General features: G+C 39.3%; 1 protein-coding gene across 4 annotated transcripts in view; it reads right to left on the bottom strand.

Annotated features, from left to right (window-relative positions):
* The window catches only part of PTK2 (protein tyrosine kinase 2), a 428,530-nt gene extending 416,828 nt beyond the window's left edge, over nucleotides 1–11,702 (bottom strand). For all 4 annotated transcript variants that reach the window (XM_043978984.1, XM_043978985.1, XM_043979000.1 and 1 more), the window contains exon 1: nucleotides 11,631–11,702. The gene's annotated coding sequence lies outside the window, so the exon portion shown is untranslated. The remainder of the gene's footprint in view (nucleotides 1–11,630) is intronic.
* Between the last annotated feature and the right edge of the window lie 749 nt (nucleotides 11,703–12,451).

Here is a 12,451-nt window from a genome sequence, read left to right as displayed (position 1 = left end):
ACACCCTCTTTTCTATGTATTTAGGGAAAGATCTATTTATTTATATGTATATTCATCTACATTCCTTTCAAATTGTAATTTTATGGGGCAGCTAGGTGGCACAGTGGATAAAGCACCGGCCCTGGATTCAAGAAGACTTGAGTTCAAATCCTATCTCAGACACTTGAAACTTACTAGCTGTGTGACCCTGGGCAAGTCACTTAACCCCAATTGCCTCACCCCCCAAAAACCAAAAAAACCAAAAACAAAAACAAAAAGAAGAAATTGTAATTTTATTTTCATTTGTGCAAGAATAAATAAGAGATGAAATGGTAACAATTTTCAACTTCCTGAAATTTTCAGATCTTTCTTTCACTAACATGGCTAAATTTACCAACTTTCCCACCGAAGAGTATTTTATTCATTTCTTTATATAGTCACTGACACCTCTTGGACCATACTCTTAAAATCACTAACTTCAAAACACCTAGTTTATTTTGGAACATATTATTCAACTCAATCATAATTACATGCAGTATAGCAACTGAGTTTTCATCCTTTTGAACAGTATTCTATCTCTGTGTTTCCCAACTGCAGAAGAATCCTAGCATGGCAGAGCAGCTAATACTTCTGTGATGAGCACAGGCTTTTTGCCTCTTTCTAGAGGTATAGCCATATTTAGCCTCTGAATGTGCTACTGCTATGATAATGTGCAAGAAGAATGGTAGTACCACCATGAAAAGAAGACAAAGGGGACTCCTAAGAAAGCCTGAATGCTTACTCGTCTTGGTATTTGGGGTAAATATTCATCTGGCCTACCAATAAGCATGCCCAAAGATGTACTACAGACCACCTTTCCAATTTTTTTTTTTTTGGTGGAAGAGTATTTGAGGCTGGGGAATGATCAGTGTAAAACAGCTAAGAATGCATTCGAAGAACTCTAATGCCATTTTCCCAAATCTGAGCAGGTGTAAACTGTTCCAAGAACATTTCTCAATCTCATTCTGCAACCTTTTTTTTTCCCTCTTAGAAATGTGCAGTTAGAATTTGGAATTTTGAGAAAAGTCAGTTAACTGTTCAAAAACTTTGAACCAAAAATGGGAATACAGTCCAGAGGTCAAAGAGAGACAGTTTCTCTGTCTGGCTCTTGCTCTCTCTTGTACACAGATACATGTGATTTTATTTATATATGTATATACACACACATACATATATATACATACACAGAGAAAGTGACAGGAAATTTCCATACACACACACACACATATGTATATGCACACCCACACAAGGCACACCCACATACATGCACCAAAGTATTCATGTCAACAATGAATATGAAGAATCAAAGAACATGGAAGGATTATATAAACCAATGGAGACTGAAGCAAAACCAGGAGAAAATACAGAATGACTACAATAATGTAAAAATAATAATAGATGCTAAAACAAAGCCCATAATGATTAATCTTGACCATTAAAATATAAGTTCCTTGAGAGAGGGGATTGTTAAAGTCTTTATGCATGGCACCTGACACAGAGCAGGTAATTTACAACTGCTTATTAATTAATTAGTCCCAGAGACAAAATGGGGAAATGCACTTCCCCACCCCTTTTAGTAAAGAAATTAATGACCATAGGTACAGAATCCTGTGTACACTAGAGGTATCAAACTCTCAGGCTGAACCAGATTAAAATGTAACTGGGAAATGTTTAACAAAACAAATAAAATTACAATGTAGATAATGTTAATTTGTGGATTTCTAAGCCAATATACAGCTGCAGATTTCTATTGGAGTTTAACAGCACTGGTGTATACTGTAAGACAACTAGATAATTCTATTAACTGGTTATGATTAACTGTTGTTTTTTTAAACAGGGAAGTCTGATGCAGGGATGGAAGGATAATCCAGTTATCCAGAAATGACTTCAATGTAAAAACAAAAGACACCAATAAAACTTACTTTTTAATAGACTTAGGTGGCTGGGAAAGGTAAAGGGGTATGGTAAAATAATTCTATTTCTTTTACTAACTTCAAAGGAAAAAGTTTGAGAACTACTTCTATAGTCTAACAGATGTCACCAAGTAGCCTTTATATTCCAATTAAAATAGTTTCTAAATTTTATATTATTGCCACCAATTATTGCTCACTTATCTACATCTAAATATGTCCCTGTGACTTTATCATCTGTGACATGACTTTGACTATAAGCTTGACAGGCTGGCCAAGGCAATTCATTTTACTTTGTAAAATGTTTGCAATCAGAATTGATAGAGAAGTACCACCATCGATAAAATCACAGTCACAAAAATACATTTTTATTTACTTTAGCTTTTCTTCCCAAAAAGATCATTAACCTCCAGATCAAAAAACCTGTTCTGGAGGTTTTTTTCCTTTGATTCCTCAGTTTCTACCTTCAGAGCTCCCCTTCTGTCCTCTGGCAGTGCTGCCATCCTGGTGCAGGCCCTCATCGCCTGATATCTGAACTACTGCAATAGTCTTCTGGTTGGTCTCCCTCCCTCACATCTCTCCCCATTCCAGTCATCCTCCACTAAGCTGTCAAATTGATTTTCCTAAAGTGCAGATCTAAAATATCACACCCCTATTCAATAACTCCAGCGGCTCCCTATTACTTCCAGGAACAAGCAAAATCATGTTTAGCTTTTAAAATCCTTTATAACCTGACTCCTTTCTATCTTTCCAGTCATCTTACAATTTACTCCCCTCCACACATTCTGCAATTTGTTAACACCAGCCTCCTTGCTGTTTCTTTCATACAACATTCCATATCCTGGCTCAGGCATTTTCACTGGCCCTACCTTTGCCTCCTTCCTTCCATCTTCCTCTAAATCTCAGCTAATGTCCCACCTTCTGCAGAAAAACTTTCTCAGGTCTCCTTAATCTTAGTAGCTTCCCTCTGAGACTATCCCCAAATTATACAGTATAGATACTATTTATGCATCCATTTTTTATATACTATTTCCCCCATTAGACTGGGACTTCCTTGAGACAGGGTTTGGTTTTTGCCTTTTTTTTTTTTTTTTTGGATCCTCAGCACTTAGCATAGTGCCTGGTACATAGAACAATTAATAAATACCTTACTGACTGTGGAATACACAGGTTCAAAATTCAAAATACTTTACAGTGGACAAGGCTCTTTTTCAGTTTTTCAACACACATTTCCTGAGTCTGCAATATTCTTACATGAATCATAAGATCACAGAGTGTTAGAGATGAATAAAACCTTAGGGATCATCTAGTCTGTCTCCAGTATAATGTAAAATTGAGGGCAGGGATTCTTTTCTTTTCTTTAAGTCTTTTTATCCCCAGAGTCTTGCAAACAGTAGACAATGAAGGAATTTGAATTGAATAAAAACACGGGCCCAGATAAGTGATTTGTCTAACATCATTACAGTAGAAGTAAGTAGCAAATTTGGGATTAAAAACCAGAGCTACTAACTCCAATACACTATACCATCCCATCTCATAGCCATGTGCATCCTAAAGTTATTTATATTGCAGGATATATACTCCCAATTACACTGAATTATAGTAACAGTATATAGTCATCAGTCAACCTGTAAACCCTATGACCTTATAGTCACATGGAACAGAAGCTGCACAATCTTTCCACAAAGCAACCACATAAATAGATGCTCAATAAACACCTTTTTAAAAGTTGTCAGATTTCAAATCAATCCCCGGTAACACTGAGATTGGGAGAGGAGAGACAGTTTAGTCATCAGGATTCCAAGAAGAACTAGACTTCTTAAAAGAAGTAGGAGTCAAATTTCAAATATTGTTTGAATACAAACCATTTTGTGTCAAATCTAAGACTTTTCCCCAAACAGGGATAAGAGACAACAAGAAATCAACCCTGCTCTCCTATGGGCTCATGGTCCAGAAATGGGATTAGTTCAAATTATTAAGTACCACATTCCCAAGACTCTATAGGAAACATTCCAGATGTAAAGGTTTTTAGATCACCCATTAATTAGTATTCTATAGTCTGTGACAAATAAGAATTCATTCTCTCCAAGTTAACATAGGAATCTCACTTTCCCTTGCTCCCCTGGGATGTCCAAACCCTGCAAACATATGCACCTATCTCTGCAAATGAGCCATAAGGCACAGCCAAAACAACCCTTAGAAATTGGCTAAGCATGGAATCAATCTCTCACCACTTAAGTTTCTGCTTCTGGAAAACCAGTCAAAAGGAAAAGTACATTTCACTGGCTTGAGCTAGCAATGCAAAGCTATGAAGACAATCAATACAAAGTGCTGCCTCATTAGCTAACCTGGTAGACTAAGCTATTTACCTGACTTTAGCTTACAAATTTAGCTCATTTTTCAATACCTAAAATAAATGACTATAAGATTTAAGCCACTAGATAACAGGAATGGTTTTAGGAACAAACTCTTTACCTCTGTCTGCTGAAAACCACAAATTTAGCTGCAAACAATTTCAAGTTCAAACTGCTCGTTTAAAATTCAAGCCAGTGTTTCAAAAGACTGTCTTTTCTTGTTGAAAAATTCACTCAGGATGCTTAGTCAGGCATTAGTTCAAATCTGTAATTCCCCACTCAACTCATTTTCCCACAGCCTAGAATTCTGAGAAATATGGGAAGAATCATGAATTCAAGTTCAAAACACAATTTTAGACTTTTGAGCTTCTATCCAATTTCTCTATCAATAAGAACTCACCTATACCATCACCTTTATGAATGATTTTAGCAAATATTACCCTGCATTTATTTTTAAACATTCAAAGATGCTACCTCAAGAAGTTGGATTGTCTGTAACTTAAACATGTCAATCAATAAAGCCTTATTAAAGCATCACTGTACTAAGCATGATTGTATTTTCTTCGATTAAAAAAAATCACTTATCCTAGTGAAGATATTTTAGCCTATTACTTTAAAACAAGCCCTATTTGAATATCATTGCAGGAAAATTTTTTCAAGCAATGTCAAATGTGAGCTGGCATTATTTTGCAACTAACATAGCAGCACCACAAAGATGGTTGTTCTTTTGAATGGCTTTAGGGCATAATATAAAAATCCTTCTGACTACCCAAAGTGTGTTACTTGGTTTAGGGGGGGGTGGGCCAAAGAAAGGATGGGGGGAGACTTCAGTTAGAGACTCTGATTCAATTTTTCATAAGGAGGGATGTAGGGGAGAAACTCTGCTGCTTTTTCTGAGCTTTCAATGTTTCAATAAATTTTAGTGAGCCAAATTTCTAAAAGACCCATTAGGAAAGACTAATAAGTATAATAACTGTAAAAAGGCAATGGTCACACTAATTTTTCTTGATGCAATGCAGGTAGGAAGAGCTCAAAATTACAAAAACAAACAAACACCTAAGTCATGCCCTTGTCTATCAAAATCCCATGTGATTTTGAAAAGATTTCTTTCTAAGGCAAAAATAAGCATTAATATGATGCTAAACTATTCATTGAACTATGTACATCATATACATTCACTGAACTATGTACATCAATGTATGATTGTGAAAAATCAAGCACAATGGGGAGGGATGGGAATCAGTAAGTAGTGACAGTGATTTTTAAAAAAAGAGAATGAATGAAACATTCTTTAAAATACACAGAAGGAAACAAAGTTCAAAAAGGAACACAAGACAAGGGGAATAGTTTTGTTATTACCATGTGATACTTATTATAGTGTTTTTTTTAAACTGTACATAACAAAATTTCAGTTTCATAGTTCTCTGTTGTTTGTATATTGAAACATTCATGTGTGATATTTAAGTTAATACTTAATGAGAAATTCATATTTTTAAAAATCACAGTAAAAAATGTGATTAAACAATAATGACAAAGAGAACCCTTGCAGGTTACATTTATAGAGTATTTTACAGTTTACAACCACCCTATAAACTAGATAGTGATGTAACAGAAAGAATGCTAAACTTGGATTTGAGAGGCAAAGAACACTTTAGTTTTTGGCCTTGTGACCCCAGCACTTATTATTGGCCTTGCTAATAAGTGCTTAATAAATACCTGAATTGAATCCCAAATGACACTTGCTAGTTTTTTGAGCGTGGTTATAACTAGCTGTTTGAATGTGTATTATCATTTTACTTTTGTAAGACTCCATGTCAACTGTAAAAACAAGGATAATACTGACACCACGTATCTCCGAGTTGTTGAGCAGTGTTTTGTAATGAAAAGCAATTATTAAATGTAAGTGATTAACCCCCACCTTCACAGATGATGGAAACTGAAGTTGAGAGAGGTGAAATGATTTGTGCACACCCCTAACGATTGGCAGAGCATATCAAGCATTCACTTCACCATCTCAAGCTAACTGTGAAAATATGACCTTAGATTATACAACCTTAGAGAATGAAACTTTTCTGTGGGATTTGGTTAACAATGTCATCACAAACTGACAACAGTATCTGCAAGGTTACCTATATTGCTCAGTTCCTCCACATGACAGTTACTGGGAAGTCAAATTAATCTCCCCTTGACCATGTCTTTTGATAAAAAAGAAGTTAAGTGAGGAAAATGCTAAATGCTGGTCCAAAAAGAGAGGAAGCAATAATGGACCTTAATAATCATGCTGGTACAAAAAAAAACATCTTTCAAATATCACTTGTTGAGATTAGTCAGCTACAGGTGCATCCAAACATTAACAGGAATTCAGCAGTTCTTACATATTAATTTAAATTTCAAAAAGAATATAATTGCCTCAAGATCTGTCCATCAGCACTTTTCAGTTGGATTCTAAAACCGTACAACCCTGATAAGGAATTGGAATTAAAACCTACAAGATGAGTTTAGCATTCAAAGATTTTTCTTGCTTCTTATGCATTCATATGTCATTCAACTCTCACCAATTTATGAAGCAAATACTTTTACATTATTTACAGCCCTCAGAGAATACATACACTTCTTAAAATTTTTATTACTATTTTAGAGTCTTTTGATAAAGGCATAAACTATGAAAAGTGGATTTAAAAAAAACCTAAACAAAAAAATCAATTAACCACTTTTTAAAAAGTAACCAAATGTAACATCAGCTAGACCTTTATAGTGTGTTAGTTCACTAATAAATGCTATACATATACAACTAAAAATGGAACTGATTTTAATGTTGGAGTTTGAGACAAGATATAGAATTTAGCGCTTTTCTAAATTTAAGATGTTTACTTTTAATGGTAAATTAGCATACTTACAATATGTCAAAGCATTTATTAAGTGCCTATGTCCCAGACACTATTGGGTATTCAAATACAAAGAATTAAATAATCCTTACCCTCAAGGAGATTACCTTCTAAAATGATATGCCCACAGAAATTTATCTGTCAACTTTTGCACTTAATCTTAAGCAAATACACTTCTGAGTCACTCTTTTAATAAATATTGCTTCATTATCTTCAGATGACACAGGCATTTAGTATTCTTCAAAAGTAATTCCACAATCTTCCACAATGTTAAAGCAAGAATTTCCTCCTCCAAACACCCCTAGTTATAAAAATAGGAGCCAAAGAGGGAATGATGATACTTCCTTATTTATTCACTATATTAAAAAATAAATCATGGGGCAGCTAGGTGGCACAGTGGATAAAGCACCAGTCCTGGATTCAGGAGGACCAGAGTTAAAATCTGACCTCAGACACTTGACACTTAATAGCTTCGTGACCATGGGCAAGTCACTTAACCTTGGGGGAGGGGAAACAAAAACAAAACAAAAAATAAATCCCTTCAGGATTTCAGCAAGACACAGGTAGAAACTGGTATCTATATCTATGTAACTACATACATAGTACACAGTATTCAAAAAGCAATTAAACTACAGAGTGCAATTTTCTTACAACTTAAGTTAATTTTTCCAACTAACCTCTTTGCAACATAGTTAACCTGCAATAGTTCAAATATCCTTCTTTAGATGTTAAGCTTAATTCCCAAGAACACCACTATATGTAACACTATATATACTCTCTATACACTAAATTCAGTCATTTTCTTATCAAAAAAACTTTTTAATGATCTCTTACATGACTCCTTGCCCATATTTTCTGCTTTGGCTCTACAAACATCACCATTTTCAGTCTGTTTTCCCACTCTTATATAAACTCATAATATATTGCTCACTAAAACATGGAATAATTTATCTCCAAGGGCTCTTAAATCCTATTACCTCCAGGAAAGGGGTTTCTTCCCCACTGTCCTTACACAAAATTATTTGTTTGAAATGATTTATGTAGTAATCACAATTGAAATTTATGTAAAACACCCTACACAGCTTAAAGCACTATTATGTCATCTATTATTATCTATTTGTCTATGGTCTTGATGCCTTTAGACATTTATTATACAGTTGCCACTCATGTATAGCCCTCCTACTTGTGAGCGAGCCCCTTTGAGGACTGGACCATGCCATTTACTACTGTAAAAAAAAAATGTGTCATAATAGTTGATAATATGTCCTGAAAGATGCAAATATTATCAGAAGAGAATATAAATCTTCTTGTTTTAGAATCTTACACAATATTTAATACACAAATTCAAAATAGGCAATCGCTTGCTGCTTAAAACAATGCTACTCAGTTGCTTTTACTCCAAAACCACAAGCTCTTATTTTCAAAAAGAGCAAAATTATGTCCACAGATATAAAACATTTCAACTAATGAAGATCATTTTGAAACACAGGTCTGAATTGTGAAAACACTACTCAATGTATTTCACTTCCCTAAAGACTGTAATGTGTTTGAATAATATAGACTTACTAACTGGGCTTACAATTAAGTAAAAGTTTTTGGATGAATCCAATGGTACAAAATAAAAACTCAAAATGTCCTTCAATAAAATTGAACTAGAAAAACAAGTATTTTCATTTAACTTTCCACTTATTTTTCCTTTACTTTTTACATTCTTAAAGGGAGGATGATCTATCAAAACATCTAACTTTGTGGTGTTATAAAAGAAATTAACACTAAGTGCTTTAAAAATAAACTGTTTATAGGGTTATATTCAGAAACAGATTGGGGGGGGGGGAAGGTCCAGTCTATCTTACCTAACTCCTAGGCAATACTGTGAACGTCTGTATTCTGAGATGAATTCCTATTGATGGTTGATCTCAAACACAAATCCCCAAACTCCTATGCTGAGTTCAACCACTGCACATAATAACTACAGAACTATTGTCTAGGTCAGACAGTCAAAAAGCCAGCTGCAGGCTGAGTATGCAAGAAGGATATTGCTGAAAAGGCTCACAACATATACTTTTGTTGGTGTCTATAGTTAGAAAAACCTGTAATTAATTCGTGTCAAATCAGAGATTCTCAATGGGTTTTTTGTGTATGCCATGGCCCCTTTTGGTAATCTGCTTAAACTGATGGGCCCCCTTTCTAAATGCAAAAAATAAAATGAAACACATAAGATTACAAAGGAAGACACTTATATTGAAACATAGTTGTCGAAATATTTTTAAAACAAGTTTTGGACCCCAGGTTAAGAACTCTTGTGGTAGGTCAAAAAACATGAAAATAATTCCTTATGAAGAAAAAGTGCAGCAAAGTTACCAATGTAACCAAGACAGAAACATTTAAAACTATTTTTCCACATAAATTTGCAGTTAGATTGCGAACTGGAGAAGGGAGACAACGCTATTTTAAAAGAATTCTAATATCTTAAAATTATTTATTATGAAAGTTGCAGGGAAAACTCACAACAGAATAAAAAAACCCTGGTTTGAGCAAGAGGAAGTGATAGGACTTTGCTCTCCTGTTCCTATTTGGTTATTAGCAATAGCAGAGGGAGGACCCTCGAGAGTGATTCAAGACAATCTCAAAAACCAATCGAAGTCCTCCTTTTACTTTCCACCACAAAACCTACCCTTTTCCCTCCTCCCTGGGGTGACAATTTTCCTCCAAGAAACTGACCAAGCTTCCAGTACGCTAAATTTGAACTTATTTCTTAAATGTATTTAATCTCAGGACCAATCAGCCCAAGCGTCCCAATGGAGGGACCCTTTCCTTCTCTCCTCCCCTTTTGTTTCTAAGGCATTCTCACCATTCAACTCCAGCAGAGGCCCGTCCTGTCCTACCACATCCTGTGGGATTCAAATCCACAAGGCTTCTCAGACTGGCTCTCCGGTTCCCTTGAGTTGCAGTCACAAAACCATCACCTCAGCCTCCAAAAACCCAACCTGACCCCTCCACTCTCCAACCCTCCAAGCTTTTTTATTGCTTTCCCAGCCCCCACCCCGAACTCCCTACCAGAAAAGGATTGCGGGGGGGGGGGCGCGTAGAGAAGGTGGGTAGAGGAGTGGCTAAAGTCCAGCCCCCACCTTCCTCTCCCAATCCCCCAGGCCTAAGCAGCTCCATCAAACAACCAATTCATGCACAGAATACTAGGTCGGACCCGTGCCCCCCAACCACTGCCAAGAACCACACTCCCCAGGGAAGGGGTGGGGGAAAGAAGGGAGCCCTAAGAAGGAGGGAAAATGGAGAGAAGAGAAGGGGGACTCTTTTCTATGAATTAACGAGGGGAGGAGGGGGAAAAAAAGAAAAGGGAAGAGGTGCCAGATAAGAAGGGGAGATGGGTTGGATGGAAATCGGGGAGGAGGAAACCCTGTTCTATGAATTGGAGAGGGGAAACGCTGTCGAGAGAGGAGGAAGAAAGGGGGAGAAGAGGGAAGGAGAGAAGTGCAAGACTAGGAAAGATGTGGGAAAGGTGGATGAGAGAAGGGGAGAAAGAGGAAGGGAAGGAATGGGGGGAAAGGTGGACGGACACGAGGTAAAAGAGACAGGTGAAGGAGAAGGGGTAGAAGAGGGAGATGGAGGGAAGAATGGGGAGGGAGGTGTGAAGGAGAGAAGTGGAGGAGAGAAGGGATGGGTGAAAGAGATGGAGGGGAGAAGGGTGAGGGGCCAGAGGTGGGGGAGAGGGGGAGGAGGGAAGGAAGGCGTGGAGGATATGGGGGAGGAGAGAGAAAGAGGGGATTGGGGGCAGAAGAGATGGGGAATGGGATGGGGAAGAGAGATGGAGAGGGGATTGAAGGGGGGGGAGAGATGGGGAAAAGAGGAAAGAGGTGGAGGGAATTAGGGGAAAGGAAGGATAAGGATGGGGATGGGGAGGGGATGGAGAGGAAAGAGGCGGAGGGCCGAAAGGATGGGGAGTGGGCTGGGGGAAGCGTGGGGGGGATGGCAGGGGGAGGCGGAGGGGGCACCGCGGACGGGCGGCGAGCCGCCCTCCTCCCCGCCTCTCACCGTGGCACACGCGGCCGCCGGCGCTCCTGGCTCCCCGCCGCTCAGCTGGAAGAGGAGGAGGAGGGGGAGGAAGACCAGGCGGCGGCTCCAGGAGTCAGGTCCTCCCGCATACACACGGCTTTACGCCCGCCCGCCCTCGGCCCGTCCCTCCCGGGCAAGGAGAGAAAGGCGGAAGGCAGAAGCGCCCCTGCCCCGCCCCGCACGGTCCCGGCCCGGGCTGCCGGCACAGGCTCCGCTCCGCTCGGCGGGCTGGGCTCGCGCCGGCCCCCGCCCCCGCCCCAACCCCCACCTCCGAGGTAGCCTCGAGCTGGCCTCGCTGGGCCCGCCCGCCGCGTCTCCCACCTCCCCCACCCCCAGCCCTCCGGCTCCAGCTCCCTTTTCCTGGGCCCTCCCCGCACGCCCCGGGGCACACTCACACTCGCTGCCGTTCGCCCGGGTCAGGGGCTCCCAGGCTTCCGACTCCAGACCAGAACCAGCCGGGGGCTCACAGGGCATGCGCCGAGCGGCTCGCGCATGCCCGATACTCCCCCCGCTTCCCGTTCCCCCCCCCCAGTTGTAATCCCGGATTGGGATCGTCTGTTCCAGGGTTTGGGAATGGCCGTGGTTAGGGGGAGGGGAGGAAGAGTACTGGAGGAACAAGGGCTGGCGGCTGGGGGAGTGGAAGAGGTAGACCCCTAGGGGAGGCGGGTCGGGTTTAGTTTGGGCAGAGAATTAAACCTAGGAAAGCTTTGCCCATGCCTAGGCATAAAGAGAAAGACTTCCACGTTAAGCACAGTGTATAAAATTTGGGAATTGCCTAGGAGTTAGGAGGGACCTTAGAACTTAGAGTCTGGAAGGAACTCTAGAACATCAAAAATTGGAAGGGACCTAGAACCTTAGGATGTCAGGGGTGGAACGGATCTTAGAACACACACCAAAAAAATGTCAAAACTGGAAGAAATCTTAGCCCACAGAACGTCTGAAACAGTAAGGGTTTTAGAACCTAAAATGTCAAATTTGGAAGGGATACAATGTTAGAAATGGAAAGAAGGGAAAAGGAATGGAAGGAAACAAATATTTGTGAAGAAGACACTTTACAAAAAGTATCTCATTTGATCCTCACAACAACCGTAAGAGGTAGGTGCTATAGTTAACCCCACTTTACAATTGAGGAAATGAAGCTAACAGAGATTAAGGAGACAGACGTGCTTGGGATTACACAGCTAGAAATAACCTGAGGTCAATTTTGAATTCAGGT

Source organism: Dromiciops gliroides, chromosome 1 (genome assembly GCF_019393635.1).
Source record: "Dromiciops gliroides isolate mDroGli1 chromosome 1, mDroGli1.pri, whole genome shotgun sequence".
Classification (NCBI taxonomy): Eukaryota; Metazoa; Chordata; class Mammalia; order Microbiotheria; family Microbiotheriidae; genus Dromiciops; species Dromiciops gliroides.
The sequence above is the reverse complement of the archived record's forward strand: the minus strand, read 5'-3'. Positions and strand labels throughout refer to the sequence as shown.